Source organism: Tachypleus tridentatus, chromosome 12, assembly GCF_004210375.1.
Source record: "Tachypleus tridentatus isolate NWPU-2018 chromosome 12, ASM421037v1, whole genome shotgun sequence".
Taxonomy (NCBI): Eukaryota; Metazoa; Arthropoda; class Merostomata; order Xiphosura; family Limulidae; genus Tachypleus; species Tachypleus tridentatus.
Genome location: NC_134836.1, coordinates 29,746,771 through 29,764,960, shown reverse-complemented (window position 1 = coordinate 29,764,960; position 18,190 = coordinate 29,746,771). Strand labels below are relative to the sequence as shown.

At 34.2% G+C, this 18,190-nt stretch overlaps 1 protein-coding gene across 2 annotated transcripts in view; it reads right to left on the bottom strand.

Moving 5' to 3' along the window:
- Positions 1 to 1,387: 1,387 nt before the first annotated feature.
- Positions 1,388 to 18,190, bottom strand: part of LOC143235449 (uncharacterized) — a 31,902-nt gene continuing 15,099 nt past the window's right edge. The window contains exons 6-7 of one of the 2 annotated variants that reach the window (XM_076473642.1): positions 8,248 to 8,382; positions 1,388 to 3,094 (exon numbers count right to left, since the gene is read on the bottom strand). The gene's annotated coding sequence lies outside the window, so the exon portion shown is untranslated. The remainder of the gene's footprint in view (positions 3,095 to 8,247; positions 8,383 to 18,190) is intronic. The other variant, XM_076473641.1, reaches the window with a different exon arrangement.

Here is an 18,190-nt window from a genome sequence, read left to right as displayed (position 1 = left end):
AAATCATCTCTTCATATATAAGAAACAAGATAAAATTTAAAATATTTTTAGAACTCTACGTTTTTGTACTAAATTTTAGCGCAACATAATAAAGGAAATACGAAACAATTATTTCATTTTGTCTATCAGGTTGCTTCAGAGTGGCTACGAAAACTTATTTCTTTGAATTTCGCGCAAAGCTACTACACACGGGCTATCTGCGCTAGTCGTCCCTAATTTTGTAGTTACACTAGAGGAGAGGCAACTAAGTCATCACAACCCACCGCCTACTCTTGAGCTACTCTTTTACGAAAGAATAATGGGACTGACCGTCACATTATAACGCCCCCACGGCTGAAGGTGCAACTTGTTTGATGGGGCAGAGATTCGAACCCGTGCCCCTCAGATTACGAGAAGAGTGCCTTAAACACTTGGCCATGCCTGATCCATAGACAAATTTCTAACCACTTACCTTTAATTCTTGAAAATGTTAATCGAGATTAGGGTTTTTTTTTAATTAAAATATTCCTATCATAGAACCAGCATTCGTAACAAACACTGTAATATCATAAAAGTGACGTAACAAGAATGCACCCATCAGAAGTTGTCCTAGTAACAATGTCCAGTAACTCACTGTTTGTAACAAAATATACAGATCTTCCTGCTGATTTCTCGGAAGTGAATCGTTTAGATTTTGGATGTCAAAGTTTTTCATGTAAGTCATTCAACATTGATTTGTACATAGTTACCAGACGTCCCAGTAAAACAGGGATCATATAACACTTTTATGAAGTGTCAAGAATGCAAGCTTTTCAATGATTCTGGGATCATACCTTATCTAGCGGTTAGTAAGTTTGGCAGAAAACAGAAGCAATGACCAAAAGAAATAAAAACAACTTTCCAAAAGCTCTACGAGTCATCTGTAAGACCATCGGTTTTTTTTTTACCCCGGCAGAAAGAAAATTATCTGAATATATGACTGATGGCCGCTCTACTTTAATAAAGAATTGTTTGTTTTTAATTTCGCGCAAAGCTGCTCGAGGGTTATCTGTGCTAGCCGTCCCTAATTTAACAGTGTAAGACTAGAGGGAAGGCAGCTAGTCATCACCATCCACCGCCAACTCTTGGGCTACTCTTTTACCAACGAATAGTGGAATTGACCATCAGATTATAACGCCCCCATGGCTGAAAGGGCGAACATGTTTGGAATTCGAACCTGCGACCATCGGATTAGGAGTCAAACGCTTTAACACGCTTGGCTATGCCGGGCCCTTAATAAAGAAAACTTGTACCACTAATAAGGTTAAAGATATAAGTTTATATCACTTTGGTTTGATAATATTCAAAATTAAATAGGAAAAGTAGGAAAATTCTATCTAATTCAGCTGACTAACAGAAGAGAAAGATGTAAAAAAATAATAATCCATCAGAAGCTATTGGGCTCACAGCGCCCTCTACAAAATATTGAATTAAAGGTTTGGGCTATCTGCTGTGTCTACCGCGGGGACTTGAACTCCGGATATTAATGTCTTAAGAACTTAGACTTACTGCTGTACCTCCGAGGGATGGAATCAAAGTGTCTGCTGATAGAAGAAAAAAAATGTTGAAATAGAAGGACTTGGTTTTCACTTACCAAGAAGTTTTGTGAAAGTATTGAAAATATATAAAACCTGTAAGTTTTTGTATATTTATTACGCATAAGAAATAATACATATGGCAACTATGTGCTCAAAAATTGTTATGTTTCAATTCAATCCTCTATAACGAGTTGAGAAAATCCCACTTTTATGGAAACATCAAGTTAAACTAGGTTTCAGCTTCAAAAACATAGTTTAAAGAAAAAAAAACATTTTACCTACTTTCCCAGTAATTGGTTATATAGTTAATGCAGACAGTGTTAACACAACCTAAAATAAAGTTAATGACAAAACGCTACCGTTCAAATCTGATAAAGTTTCTTGTGGTTATTTAATCATGTACGTTATTTATTATTAAAATTATACTTAAATAAACATTTTATGTGTTCTCTTATGAAAAGTGTCCTGATTATTGCTATCGTTTTGAATTAAGCACAAAGCTACACAATGGGCTATCTGTGCTCTGCTTACTACGGGTATCGAAACCCGGTTTTTAGCGTTGTAAGTCCGCAGGCATACCGCTGAGTCACTGGGGGGGTAAAGTATCATGAGTAGAAACAAAATATTTATCTATCCTCGACTTAGGTTTAAAGATTTCGTGTGCTTTTTTTCATTTGAAAGTATGAAACTATTACAACTGAAAATGTTTGTGCCTTTGTAGTCACATTCTGTGAAACATCAATTACACAAAACAACAAATATATTGAACAAACAACATTTGTAGACGTCTTTCATTTTGCGCCTGCACGGCAGTCTGTAAACGGTGAGTATTTTATCTTATAGCTTACACAAAATACTGGCATATTTCATATTATGTCCTGCACAATAATCTGTAAACATAATGACACATTTATCTCATGACTTATACAATACTGTGTGAAAATACTGACTTATTTATTCTTATCGCCTGCACAATGATCTGTAAACACACCGACGTATTTTTATGGACTTCACAATCATCTGTAAATATATCGAGTATATTCATGTTACAGTCTGCAAAATAATCTGAAAAGATCGTGAGATATAACATTCGATATTTACATGCTCATGTAAAAAAAAAATCAGAAATGTGTTTCAACATATGTTTTATAACATAATTGTGTATTTTTTTACAAAAGCATATCTGAAAATACGTGGTTCGTATAGAAAGCTGTCAACATTAACTGTGGCGCTTTTTAAATTCATTTCTTTTAAAAACTGTGTTATTGTAACTTAATTAACTGATAAATGATGACTCGAATACAGGTGATTTGTTTTATAAATTACTGTAGAATTAGAAGACCATCTTTCATATTACGACGCTACGAAATTAACAAGTTTTCTCTTCTTCACCGAAGCCCCAGTGAAAGCGGTCCATCAGCTCCTGATCTTCTGGAATAGTTGGAACTTTGCTGAGAGATTTCTTTCGCTGGCGAACTTTTTGAGCTCTTTCATCATGTGCGCGAAGTTTATTCTGTAATGCCTCAAGACGTTTCTCCCTATAAAAGAACAACAAACTCAAAAATAAATTTACATAATTCCTGAAAAGAAAGAATGACTATTCGGTTTAATAAACATTGGTTTGGTTTGTTTTACTTCCCAATGAAAATATCTTGGTGACCAAAAAGAAAAATACTCGGAGTACGTTTTGTTTGCTTTGAATTTCGCGTTAACTTACAAGAGAGCTATCTTCATTAATTTTGAAGCCACAGACTGAAGATGGAGGAACCAACTATTGGACTATTTTTAATCAATGAATTTTCAGATTGACTGTAACATTATTACATCCTCACTGCTGACAAAACGATCGTATTCGTGGACAAGATTCCAACTCGTGACTCTTAGATTGCAAATTGAGTTCCTTAACCATCAGGACCAAAATAGTATGAATAATATATATATATATATATATATATAGTATTAAAACATTACACAAAAGAAGAAAAGAATATCATTAACAGCAAACTACTTGAAGACCTTTGAAAGAAACACTGAATGATCAATCGAAAAGAAATATCCCATCTAAACCAGTTCTATTAAATCATTAGGCCTAAAGCAATTGAAGTACATGACTAAGCCTAATTAAACACTTCATTATATAGTACAAAATTTTTACAAAACCAACCGATGCTAAAATGGTTAATCATAACCTATTTTTCTGACGGTATTGATATTTTTTGTATCTAGTTTTCCACCTGCTTCCTTAACATGTACAATTATTCTTTAGTGCAATACAACACTCATATGCGAAACGGCACTGTACTTGACATCACATTTTTACTTAATCCGTTTCAAAGACACTTGATATGTTAACGACAGTAATTCAAGGTGAAAGAAATCCATGTTTCATAGTAACAATATTTTTTGAAAATTTCCTATATTTTTTGTACATAGATTCATCGAGGTCTTTTTTTTCCTAGACCCAGCATGGCCAGGTGGGTTAAGGAGTTCGACTCGTAATCCGAGGATAGGGGTTCGAATCCCGGTCACACCAAACATGCTCGCCCTTTCAGCCGTGGGGTCATTATAATGTGACAGTCAATCCCACTATTAGTTGGTATAAGAGTAGGCCAAGAGTTGGCGGTGGGTGGTGATGACTAGCTGCTTTCCTCTAGTCTTATACTGTTAAATTAGGGACGGCTAGCGCAGATAGCCCTCGAGTAGCTTTGTGTGAAATGAAAAAAAAACAAAAAAAACTTTTTTCTCCTTAGTTATATAAGGATCGTCAGATTTCCCAGCTTTTTCAAATATGTTCTATTCTCTCCTTTTGATTAAGTTGCATTGGTTACCAAAAGGCTTTTTTACAACAAAAATTAATTAGTAACGGAAAGCAGACCTTTTTAAGGATTATCTGCCAAATTTTAAAGTATTTTCTTACATTTATCTTACTTATACAATATCATCCATTCATCGATCTTAGAAAATAACACAATAATGATAAAAGTCATTTCATAGAGGTGTTCACAACTATATTTGGAGAATGTAGGCATGTTCATTGTAGTATGTATTTCTTCTTCGGGGGCTCTACCAATATTTTTGCAAGATTTGCAAGAATGCTCATCTTTATTATAAAATATCTATTAGCAACTACAAGTTGAATAGAAACAATATATAATACAATATTTGTGTGAAACACAATAAAACAAATAAAAATATTCCTTTAAGGTCTTAGCCTAAATATACTTATATTTCACAAATCACTCCCATAAATAAAAAAACAAATCAATAAATAATAATAATGAGCTTTTCAATATGGCTATTCTACCGAAATTTTAAGGTCGCTTTCTTAGTATAAAATGGCCCCTAATAGCACAGCAGTAAATCTGTGGAATTATACGCTGAAAACTGTTTTTTTTACCTATGATTCGTTAGTTTCTTACAGTTATTATAACTACCGTCAACTTAAAATATAGTCTTCAACTAATATCGCGTTTAATATTGATGTTTTTAATACAACAGTCTCATGTATAGGCCATCACAGTCCGAAAATGGTAATTGAAAGGAAATAAGGCTGTCTTGGTCATTGTAAGATTATTTTACCTTAGATTTACAGAATATTACCGTCAGTTTCTTTTTAAACAGTATTTTTTCTAAATATTTTTAGCAATGCAAGTGGAAAAAGCCAACTGATAATAATTATAAACAATTTCTGCTAACGTCTGGCCATTACGACTTCATTAGGACTAGTAGTACAAATACTTGTAAAAGCTCTTGCACTACGAATTCTTATGAGGCTATATTGGCGAAACGTTGACATATATAACAAGTGTTTTATTATTATCAGAAAAATGAAGGTAGTTTATTTCTCTAATTTTATTGCTAAAACGCCTAACTTCCTGTAGTGTGAACTACTAGTCCTTAAAACAACAGTTCGGATCCTCAATGCATTTCAGTTTCAATGTAACTCACCATACTACTTGGGTTGATTCTTCTCTGCAGAGTGTTTTCACAAAAGTAAACATAGGTTTACTATGTACGATCCAACATGTGTATCCCACCAATAAAAGTACACGAAAAGTATTAAGGTTGTCTTTTATATTCATGACATGATTTATTAAATATCCTCTCAATATATAACTCAACCATTATCATAATTTATCAGTAAGAATCCAGAAGATGCCTGGAAACTCAGTGAGAATCCAGAAGATGCCTGAAACTCAGTGAGAATACAGAAGATGCCTTGAAACTCAGTGAGAATCCAGAAGATGCCTGGAAACTCAGTGAGAATTCAGAAGATGCCTGGAAACTCAGTGAGAATTCAGAAGATGCCTGGAAACTCAGTGAGAATCCAGAAGAAGATGCCTGGAAACTCAGTGAGAATCCAGAAGATGCCTGGAAACTCAGTGAGAATCCAGAAGATGCCTGGAAACTCAGTGAGAATTCAGAAGATGCCTGGAAACTCAGTAAGAATCCAGAAGATGCCTGGAAACTCAGTGAGCTTCTATGAATCGCTTTTTTCTTCAGAATCTGCTCTGACTATGATATATATATATATTTAACCACAATATTTATTTTTTATCACTAGCTTCAATCAACCACTTATTTATGTTTTTCAAACAGTTTTTATCGGTGAATAACGAAAATGAAAGTTTGTTTGTTTAGAATTAAGCTACACAATTAGCTATCTGTACTCTGCCACCACGGGTATCGAAACCAGATTTCTGGTGGTGTGAGTCTGCAGACATTCCAATGTGCCACTGGGGAAAAGCCGAAAATGAAAGTGCGATTATTTCACATTTTATTATATCTTTATAATATATAATAGTTTTAAAGAAATTATTGTTTGTTGTTGTTTTGAATTAAGCACAAAGCTACACAATAGGCTATCTGTGCTCTGCCCACCACGAGTATCGAAACTCGGTTTTTAGCGTTGTAAGTCCGCAGACGTACCACTGAGCCACTGGTGGGCTTTAAAGAAATAATACAAAGGAAGTTAGTGATAACTGTAGAATAAAATCTAACTCAAGCTGTACATAATTATTTGGCCCAGCATGGCCGGGTGGTTAAGGCGCTTGTCTCGTAAACTGAAAGTCGCGGGTTCGAATCCCCGTCACACCAAACATGCTCGTCCTTTCAGCCGTGTGGACGTTATAATGTGACGGCCAATTCCACTATTCGTTGGTAAAAGAGTAGCCCAAGAGTTGGCGGTGGGTGGTGATGATTAGCTGCTTTCCCTCTAGCCTCACACTTCTAAATTAGGGACGGCTAGCGCAGATAGCCCTCGTGTAGCTTTGCACGAAATTCAAAAACAAGCATAATTATTAATATTAATTTAAAACGTAAAAGTTGAGCAATTATTACTAGTATTTTTAATCAATAATAATTTCTTAATTGTTAATTCAGCTAAATCTTTAAAAATATATAAAATCTGTTTGAACTTTAAGTAACTAGGTTGTAACAACACTTTCCCACGCACGATTTATCAAAATCACCTTATTAAATGTTGCTGCATTCTTAATTTAGTTTGACGATAATAGGAAAAAGGAAGTATTTTCAGTTAGGTAAAAAATGTTCCATTCCGCATTCCTGAGCAGTTAAAAAGATTCCTGCCCACGCTTAACGACACGAGCTGATCTTACTGGAAACAAAACGAATATAAAATGACCGTGAAATGTAAATTATGCTATCAGTTCTTACCAAGTCAAGCATTATGCTCATTAAAAAAACTTGTGGAATTTTAATAGAATGATACACAAATGAAACTGTTACTTTAGTTACAGTATCAATAATTCCTTGAATATGATATTTTACTCAATGCCGAGAGAGATTTTGAACATAGTTTGTTAATAGCACAGTTTCAATCTTTGCAACAGGGGCTCGTTTTTATACCGCTTCCTACCGGTAGAGCTGACATATTCCATCAAATAGGTTTGTTTGCTTGTTTGAAGTTAAGCACAAAGTTACACAATGGGCTATCTTTGTTCTGCCAGTCACTGGTATCGAAACCCGATTTCTGGTATTGCAAAACCGCAGCCATACCGCTGGAGAGCTCATCAGATTGGATAATTTAATGTTTTTGTCTGTTCTAACATCCATTGTAAAGAAGTGGTCAAACTATGTGAACTACTAGAAAGTTGTGGGATAAACTGAAATATTTATGGTAATTCATGTATACCGGCATGGCCATGTGGTTAAGGCGCTCGACTCGTAATCTGAGAGTCGCGGCTTTGAATCTCCGTCGCACAGAACATCCTTGCCCTCTCAGCCGTGGGGGCGTTATAATGTAACGGTCAATCCCACTATTCGTTGGTAAAAGAGTAGCCCAAGACTTAGTGGTGGGTGGTGATGACTAGCTGCCTTCCCTGTAGTCTTACACTGCTAAATTAGGGACGGTTAGCGCAGATAGCGCTCGCGTAGCTTTACGCGAAATTCAAAAACAAACAAACATTTATCATTAGAGAAATCAACGAACACAAACAATTAAGAGATTAAGCTGTTTATAACTATTGTATCACATCAGAAACTCTACAATTAAATAGTCTACAAGATATGATTTTAAATCGAATAAATTCGACTTATACCCCGTGACGCTGAAATAATTCATTCTAATATTCGGCTTATTGCTAAGAGTGGTATTATAAAGAACACGTTTTTGTAAATGTTTGCCTGGAAAACGTAATGATTTTGTAGAAAATTCTTGAAACCAACAAACCTGCTTTTTGTTATGGCTTCCATTTTCTCGTTTTGTTTCTGCCTTTTCTCTTCAGCTTGTTGAACAACTATATTAGACACCTCATCAATTTTTTTCCTTTGAGGTCACTTTACTTAGCTTCTCTTCTTCTTGTTGCTGAAATTTGTGGTAAAACGATAACGTAATAGGTTAGAAGAGAATTTGTAGTTAATAGTAATGTTAGGAGATGAAAGAATGATACATGATGATTGCCAAGATAATAGATAAAAGAAGAAACAGTGAAAACGAAAAAAGAACACGTGATAAACTAAAAGATCAGCAGTCGAAGGGTAATGAATGGTAATTAGTAATTTACTTTGTATACTAAGCTGTAGTGGTTCGTGCACTGGTTGTTTTTTCTTCCTTAACCTAAATGGCACCTTGTGAGACACGTGGATTAAAGAGCCAGGATAGAAAATCCAAGACCTAATGTTTAATTATTGTCAAACTGAGGCAGTAAAACATTAGTATCAGCCATTACTAAAGCTTTGATTTGTTTGTTTACTACACGAGGGCTATCTGCGCTAGCAGTCCCTAATTTAGCATTATAAAACTAGAGGGAAGGCAGATAGTCATGACCATCCACCGCCAACTCTTGAGCTATTCTTTTACCAACAAATAGTGGAATTGACTATCACATTATAACGCCCTACGGCTGAAAGGAGAAGCATATTTGGTGTAAGTAGGACAAAAACCAAAAACTTTGGATCCCACAGTGTGGTTACTGTCATGGTTACAATTCACTCGAAGCTAAAAGTGCAAAGATTGTTCAATGTAAGTGCGTCTCAAACCCCAAATCTTTCGACCTGTAACTATCAAGCTATTCTAGCTGCATAATATTTGGAGTAAAGGAACTTATTGCATCAAAATCTATCAAATAACGTGAATACAGTACAACAATAGAAAGGCATCCAGTGTAAGAACAATTAAAACTACTTTTAATATTTTTACATCGCAGAGAACTTTGTGGTTGTTTAGATTATTGAAAACTGCTAGCAGGTTAAGGCCAGATTACCTCAGTTGTACAACTCTTATATAGAACGCGAAAAATCCGAGATTCAATGATGATACTGGGAGACGCAAAAAATATCTGTCATACCCCAAACCTGACATAAGTCTCGAGAACTTATGAGGGGAGAGAGCTTGTGATAGTTTAAATCGTCAAAAAATGTCTTAAAAGAGATTGCTGGAGAGTTGACCTTTACCTCATTTCGTATATTATTCATTTTGGGTGCGAGAAGCATCGTGTTTAACCATACTATAGAGGAGAGGATTATGGGTAATAATAAAAACAAGAATGTATATATAAATACAAAAACAACAGTACATCATATAGTAAATACCACTAACTGAAATTGTTTTGGAATTAAATATAAAAATTACAAAGTAAATCAAAAACGTAGTGAGCAGTTTCCAACCTAAATTTAATTAATATGTTTATTTATCCTGCAATAGAGAGTATAGCATCGAATCCAAATGTTTACTATTACATAAGTTATTGAACAATTATCCATTGAATGTTTAGAAATGGTATGTGTAAATTAGCACATTGAATATTTAGAAATGGTATGTGTAAATTAGCACACTGAATGTTTAGAAATGGTACGTGTAGATTAGCACATTGAATGTTTAGAAATGGTATGTGTAAATTAGCATTATTCTTGAGTTGCAAATACAGGTTCTTTTTGTATTTCCAATAAAAATGTTGAAGAGAGGATACAGAGCATATTGATTAATTTTTACCATAAGCATTAAATTACCTGCTACATTATAATTATATATCGATGGTTTAAATCCAAAAAGACTCTTATAAGTATTTTTTGTAAAGACATTACAAAGAGTTTACAGCATATTTTGATGACCCTTTAAACATATGGGTCCTGTTGGGACAAGGGTAAATTTGTTCCTCATGGTGGACACAGTAGATACCTCAATGTGACGTAACAGCTAAGATTGTACTATGATTTACATACAAAATATGTTTTGTGCCAGAATATCATTAACACACAAAACATGTTCATATTAATTATTATTTTTAACTTTTCCAACCGATCATACTTAACTCTTATTCCTATATTATGTATTTTTTCAATAACTTATTTATTAAACAATCAAATGATTTATGTAAATTCAAACCACTGCTATAAAAAACTCACTTTTTTCATATTATTAATAAAAAATCACTTCAAATTTGAATAGTTGATTCAGTTGATTTGATCTTATGAAATTGATAATCTAAATAAAATAATGAATCAAATTTATTAACAAATTACACTATCTGGTGCTCTGATTTTAAAAGTAGTAATGGTAATAATCCAAACAAAAGCACTGTTAATTATAAAAACATCATTCTTTAGTAGAAATGAAATTAAAGAAAAATATCACAAGTCAGAAAAATACAAATTGATTAAGATGACAAATTTAGCAGATTATAGAACTTAATGGAATTCGTTCAAACAGGGCCTGGCATGGTCTAGCGCGTTAAGGCATGCGCTTCGTAATCTGAGGGTCGCGGGTTCGCGCCCGAGTCGCGCCAAAACATGCTCGCCCTCCCAGCCGTGGGAGCGTTATAATGTTACGGTCAATCCCACTATTCGTTGGTAAAAGAGTAACCCAAGAGTTGGCGGTGGGTAGTGATGACTAGCTGCCTTCCCTCTAGTCTTACACTGCTAAATTAGGGACGGCTAGCATAGATAGCCCTCGAGTTGTTTTGTGCGAAATTCCAAAACAAACAAAATCGTTCAAACAGAAAATTAAAACATTAAAAATGTTGTATGAGAAAACTTTGGATGAAAATGTAAGCATTAACAGCAAGGATTTATTTAAATACGTTGAGGGTAAATAAAATGTTACAATGGAAATAAGATTCTTGAGGAATAACAAAGGAAGGCCAGTATCTGATGATTATGTGATAACTGGTTATTAAATTCTGCTTTTTTCTTCCAGTTTTACCAACTAAGATTCAAGCTGTATTCTACATCTTGAACAGTTGATGAACAGAAATGAAATCAAACAAGATGATTAAATTAATTCTGAGCTTGTTAAGGAAAGTGATAAGTTTGAAGAACGACAAGGCTCTTCTGTCAGAAAGATTGGATATGTAAGCCACTTGCTACCAGTTTGTTTAATTCTTTGAAATAGTGGGCAAGTACCAGAGTGTTGGAAGTTGCCTTATGTAACTTCTCTTTGAAAAGGAAGTGATAAAGTAGCTTTAAATCAGTTGTTGGAAACGTTTTGGAAAGTCTGATAAAAGATGTTTTGCAAAATCATTTAACAAAATTTAGAATTTTACTGGATAGTCAACCTGGTTTCACAAAGGGAAAATGATGCCTTACAAATCTTCTTTCTTTGATAAAATTACTACTTCGTAGATGAGGGGAAATGTGTATATTTGGTGTGTTTGAATTTTCAGGAAGTATTGGACAAGACGATCCGTGAAATACTTGTGAAAAGATTGTCTCTATACGTCGGGAGGATAAGTTAGCGTATTGGATGGAAGAGTGACTGAATAGAAGAAAGCAGAGGGTTATTACAAATAGAGTTTGGTCAGACTGGATTAATGTCACAAGTGGTGTACCTCATAACTCAGTCATAGGACTATGGTCTTTTTGATTTACCTCAATGGCATAATTGAAAGAATGGTCAATAAATTACTTAAACTTGCAGTTGATATAAAAGTCTTGGGTTTTGCTAGCTTACAAAAGGATACTGCTGGTTTGCAAAAGGGTTTATATCAATTACTGAGTTGGGCAAATAAATGGCAGATAAGTTTTAATTATAATAAATGAAAGATAGTGTATATGGGTTATCACAGTTTAAATTATAAGTCTAATTTGGATGGAAATAACATTAACAACGTTATGAATGTAAAGAATCCTGGTTTAATTGTCTCTTAAGACATCCATGTAGTGTGCTGTTGTTTGTGGTGGGGCAAACAGTATTTTAGGTTGTATCTGGAGAGATATTGAATATAAGTCTAAATACGTTACAATTTTGTTGTATAGATTACTGGTTAGGGCACATTTGGAGTATTGTGTTAAGTCTTGGGCTCCTTACCTGAGGAAGGATGTCGAATTGTTGCAAAGGGTTCAGATAAAAGTTACTATAATGGTACCTGGGATGGAGGGTTTTTAATACTACAAGGGGTTGAAATCGCTCAAACTGTTTTCTCTTGAAAAAAGAAGAGTTACAGGGAATATGATGGAAGTATTTAGAATTGTAAGAAAGAGTTTATAATGTTAATATATCATCTTTCTTCTTACTCAACGGCGATAATAGTAGGACCGGGGAAGATGAATATAAATTTTAGAAAGGTAGAAGTCATCTTATGCTAAGAGAGTTTTATTTTTTTAACAAGGTGGAATGGGTTGTCTTCATATGTTGTGGAGACAGTAAATTTAAGTGAGATTACGAGAAAGTTTGACAACTGTGTGAATGATAAATGCTGGCTTTAAGATGTTTATTATTTTGTTTTATTTATTTATTTGATAGTTTTATATTAGTTTAGAGAATGTGACAGCCAAGATGGACCAAGAGGTTTCTTGTTATCCCTAAGCATTATGATAAAAGAACGACAGCTTAGAATTATTATGACATACAAAAAAGGTTCTATTAATTATAAAATCAATTTTAACTGTTTGAATGATGATAACATAGCATACATAATATTATGTATAAAAACAGTATTACTGGATAGAATGACGATAACATACAGAAAAGGTAATACTAAGTATAAAAACAGTATTAATGGATAGAATGACGATAACATACAAAAAAGGTGATATTAACTACAAAAACAATATTATTTGATAGAATAATGGTAACTTATCAAACATTACTATTAATTACGAAACAGGTGTGGCTAAATGTCTATGTTTCGAGTCCCTTATGGTAAAATGAGGTTGTGGTTGAATTGTAAGGGTAACAGTAAAACCCCACTTTTCAATTAGAGTATCCTTTGAGCTCCTGGCGTGTTTTTAATCTAGTTATTCACCCTCTTCACCATCAATACAAAAATAGAGTCCTAGTTAATCTAATTACACTATCAGTAATAATTTTAGTTATTATTGTTCAAAAGCATGGTTATTTCGATTTTTACCTACTAACTATCTTTACATGTAAAGGACCATGGAACATTCAGCATAATAATCTTTTGTTTATCATAAAGAAATGTTTTACTTATGAAAAAAAAATTCTCGCTCATAATGTTGAAAAATGACTCCTCTGACGCTAATGATCTGTGAACAAACGCATTCTTACAACTGAAGCGTAATTAACTCCCCCAAGGTGCTAAGCTTTCCTTGGAGTTATACTCAAAGTATTCATAATGTATATCATACGAATCCCATTTCAATATATTCGTTGCCGGTTAGGAGTCCACAAACGCTGGACATTTTACAGATCTCCCCTGGGTCACTGAGATCGCTACTGTAAGTGCAGTCTCTTTTAACAACAAAACCTCTAGAAAATGAACGTGCGTTCATTAAGTAATGATGCAGAAGCGTATGGTGGAATGCGCGTTCTTCAAGTAATGACGCAGAAAACGTGGATCATTAATCTCCTTCTCATTTCTAGATTACAAGGAACAGAAAATTCCTTTTATAGGAATATACGCAATACGCTTGGGAATCTAACTGTTTTCTAAAGCCTGGCTAAAGAAGTGTGTATGTGTGAATATGAAACTTTCCATGCTAACACTTCGTGTTTCTTTATAGTGTGAATAAAATTATGTGACGTAATAATAACGTTTCAGTGCACTTCTTGAAAAGTTAGAAACATAACGGTGGATTTATTTAATTAATTAGAGATGTCTCATATTATTTAGCACAGTTTCTCAATATTCGTAATAATAAATACGAAAGAAAATGTCACAGAATTACTATATCATTAGCTTTAATACTGGAAGTTAGTTTCACTTTATTATGATATTTGCGTAAACTTTACAAACGTTACTTGTGAACTGTAAAAACATTAAATACATTTTAAAGGAATATGGTGAGTGGTAGAGGACACCTGAACGACATATTTTATAAACTAATAGTCAAACGTTTTCTCATAACGCTGGAAGTTTGGCCTTGATGGCACTAACACCTTAACCCTAAATTTACTGAAGAGATACACAGGGTGTATCCTCAACTTTGGCCTACATAAGACACCTCCTTAACCCTAACTTAATTTATGGGATCTACGTGGTCCCTGATAAAATTTGAAACTTTCTGACATTTTTCGATGTTTTTGTTCACCAAATCGCTTGTGAATCCATGGCTACAGAGTCTTGATAATATATAACTTGCACACAAAAGTAGCAGCGCTTCTATTTTATTAATTACCGTTGAAAGTTTTCTATGTCTTTTGCAAATAAAATCAATGGTTTCACCTAATGTTTCAGTCTAATCTTTGCAGTAAGCTTTGTAGTAAATAAAACCAAATAACTACTGAATATGTCTATACCATAAAATATTTAAACCCTACCGAACAACAGCAGAACCATGCTGGGTGAGAGCACGTGTACAAATAGACAGATTCCTTTCCTTTGTTATGAATTTTAAAAGCTGTGGAGGAGAATGCTATGATGAATAAATCGTACTTTTAGAAAATATCTTTATAATATAACATATTCTTACAGTATTCATTATCACTTCACCAAAAGTGTTATATAAGCTTCTACACTGTTTCACTTATTAATTAATTGACACTCGTTGGCTGCAGAAGTATCTTATGGGATGAAGCTATAAGGTTGAAGCGTTAAAGTAGGAAGTAGGTATAACTCAAGAAATAGCTTTTCATATCTGCATTATATGGTGGTTGTTGTCGTGTGAACTTCATATAAGTATTTATTATTGCAATGGTGGCGACCGTTTTTAATTATTGCATTCCTCCATAAAGAGTGCAAGTGTACTCTCTGAGATATAAAAGAAATGTGTGGGCCCCCCTCACATTGTATGTACGTTGTGGTACGTTGTATGTGTTTTCTTATAGCAAAACCAAGTCCAGCTGTCAGGAGAAATTGATACCCTGAAGCCTTTCTTCTGTTCCACCAGAGGGTGGAGGTTTCAATAGAGTTTTTGTTTTGTGTAAGAACGCTATATATGAATGTAGTTAACGTTAACTTACGCCAAAGATAATAAATGTTCAATAACATTAATAATACAATAGAGAGATTTTAAATTTACCACTGACATGCCTCTTGTATTAAGCTATCATCTCACAAAGTTTGGTTGAGACTAGCTCAGCAACCTAGAAGTAGTTACATAAGGGACAAACAGACGGACACAGACATTTGTGCTTTCAATATATAGAGAAAATGCGCACCCACGTCAAAAAGTCACGTAGTTTATAGCTTATTCCACCATATTGGACACTTTTTTTTTAATGAGAAATGGTATATAAAACTTGTATTTGATGCTGTAAGTTATTTCAGCAGTATCATTATATAAAAGGTTTGTTTGTTTGTTTGTTTGTTTTGGAATTTCGCACAAAGCTACTCGAGGGCTATCTGTGCTAGCCGTCCCTAATTTAGCAGTGTAAGACTAGAGGGAAGGCAGCTAGTCATCACCACCCACCGCCAACTCTTGGGCTACTCTTTTACCAACGAATAGTGGGATTGACCGACACCAGCCACCACCAACTATTGGGATACTTTTTTAACCAACGAATAGTGGGATTGACCGTCACGTTATAACGCCCCCATGGCTGGGAGGGCGAGCATGTTTAGCGCGACGCGGGCGCGAACCCGCGACCCTCGGATTACGAGTCGCACGCCTTACGCGCTTGGCCATGCCAGGCCTAATATAAAAGGAAATGTCTAGAAACAACGCAGCTGTACAGTTTCAGATACATATCTATTGTCAAGGCCGACTGACAGTGTTATTACAGTACAAAATAAAACCAAGCTAACAGCCACATTTAAGTAATTTTACTTAGTCTCTTAATATACGGGGAAACGATCCGAAACGTCATCGAACATTGTTTGTTTGTTTTGAAACCTACACAAGGGTTATTTGCGTTAACTGTCCCTAATTTAGCAGTGAAAATCCCGAAGAGAGGCAGTTAGTCATCTTTATACACCGTCAACTCTTGGGCTACCATTTTACTAATGAATAGTGTGATTAACCATAACATGATACGGTCACCACAGCTGAAAGGGCAGGTATGTTTGCTGGAACAGAGATTCGAACCTGCGACCCGTAGAGAGCAATGTGAGTGCTCTAACATCCTGGTTATACCAAGCTCATATTCCTTTCATCAAAACTGTGACTTTCTGAGAAATTTTTTTCTTTTATTTCTAAGTAAAATTCCTTTTATTTTAGCTCTATTGTGTAGTCCAGATTTCTACATAGATCACACTATGCCACCGCAAATGCTGAAATAAAATATGCCCATTAGTTCATAGGAGGAAGAACCAGATGGTAACAAGGGTAAGTATTTAAAACCAAACTTCTGTTGGTCATACCCTTTCATCCCTCTTAATATTACCATATTCAGATTTCGAAAGCACCTTATGCTCTCCCAGGTAACATTTATTTCTACTTCCTGTGATATTATAATGATATGCTTTCAAGATTACTTTGTAACATACATATATATATATAATTTAAGGATAAAAGTGGATATGTCGGTCCATCTTAAACTCTCTTAAATTATTTGCATCTACCACATCTGAAGGGTACTGATTTCAAAAGCCAACTACTTGGTTATAAAAATAAAGTTGTCTTCTATGAAAAATACTCCTACCATGCCAAAATTTATAATTTTGTCCCATACCATTCTAACCAAATATGACAAAAAAAGACCCATCAACGCTAACAACTCTCTTAATAATATTAAACACCTTTATAAGATATCCTTTAACTCTTCTTTTATCAATATAAAACCCTTTTTGACAACAAACTTAAGTTGTCCTCTTATGGCAACTCCTTCATGCCACGTAACTTCCTAGTAATATTCTTCTGAACCCATTACTAAAACTACAAACAGAAAATTAAATTGAATCGATCTGGTTGGTATTGGTTTTGATATCATCATTTTAAACAGGCTGTAACTGGCAATTTACATATAAAACTACTCATCCCCATCTGTTTCTGGGTCCTATCCCCTATTATATAACTTACAAGGAAAAGTGAATTTGTTTTTATTTTTTACTTTCAAGAAAACGTTTATCCGTACTATCTCTAGACATATGTTGCACTAATCATCGCTGTATCACGTTTTATGGCAATCCATCATATGTGCGATATATCTATATAAAAGCGTTAAAATCAGTAAGACTAAACCAGTTTTGTTTTTTTTGAAAACTAACAAAAAGTTTGCTGAAATTTTCTGCATTCGAGATGCAGTTATTTACTTATAAAAAAATTCGAATTAGAAAGGAAAGTCCCAGGTTCAGTTCCAAATTACCTTTTCTAGAAAAACTCATGAGTGCATAATCAACAATTATATGTCTGCAAAACTAAGGCATAATGTACTTGAATACAGGGAAAGCATCTCATTACTTTTATGGAGATTTTTTTTCGAAGGCTAAAACTAGAGGGAATTCAGGTAGTCATCACCACCAACTGCCAACTCTGGGGCTACTCTTTTACCATCGGATTGACGGATTGACCGTCACATTATAACGCCTCAACATTCAATATTTAAAAAAAAATATTTTTGGAAATCTTCCACATCTTACTATTGTCTTCAAATAACTCACCTGTCCAATTCATAACTGATCATCTTCGTCGTATTATTTAAAATTTTGTTGTTGTTGTTTTAAATTTATTACCGAAACATCATTATTACTTACCTCCATATGCAGCATAACATTAAACCTGATAAAGCAATGATCATTTGCACTCAGATATTTGCCATTTTCTACTCACTTGGTCATTTCTATATTTGAAGTTAACAATAAATCTGAAATAGCATTATTTCTAAGAGGTTCTAT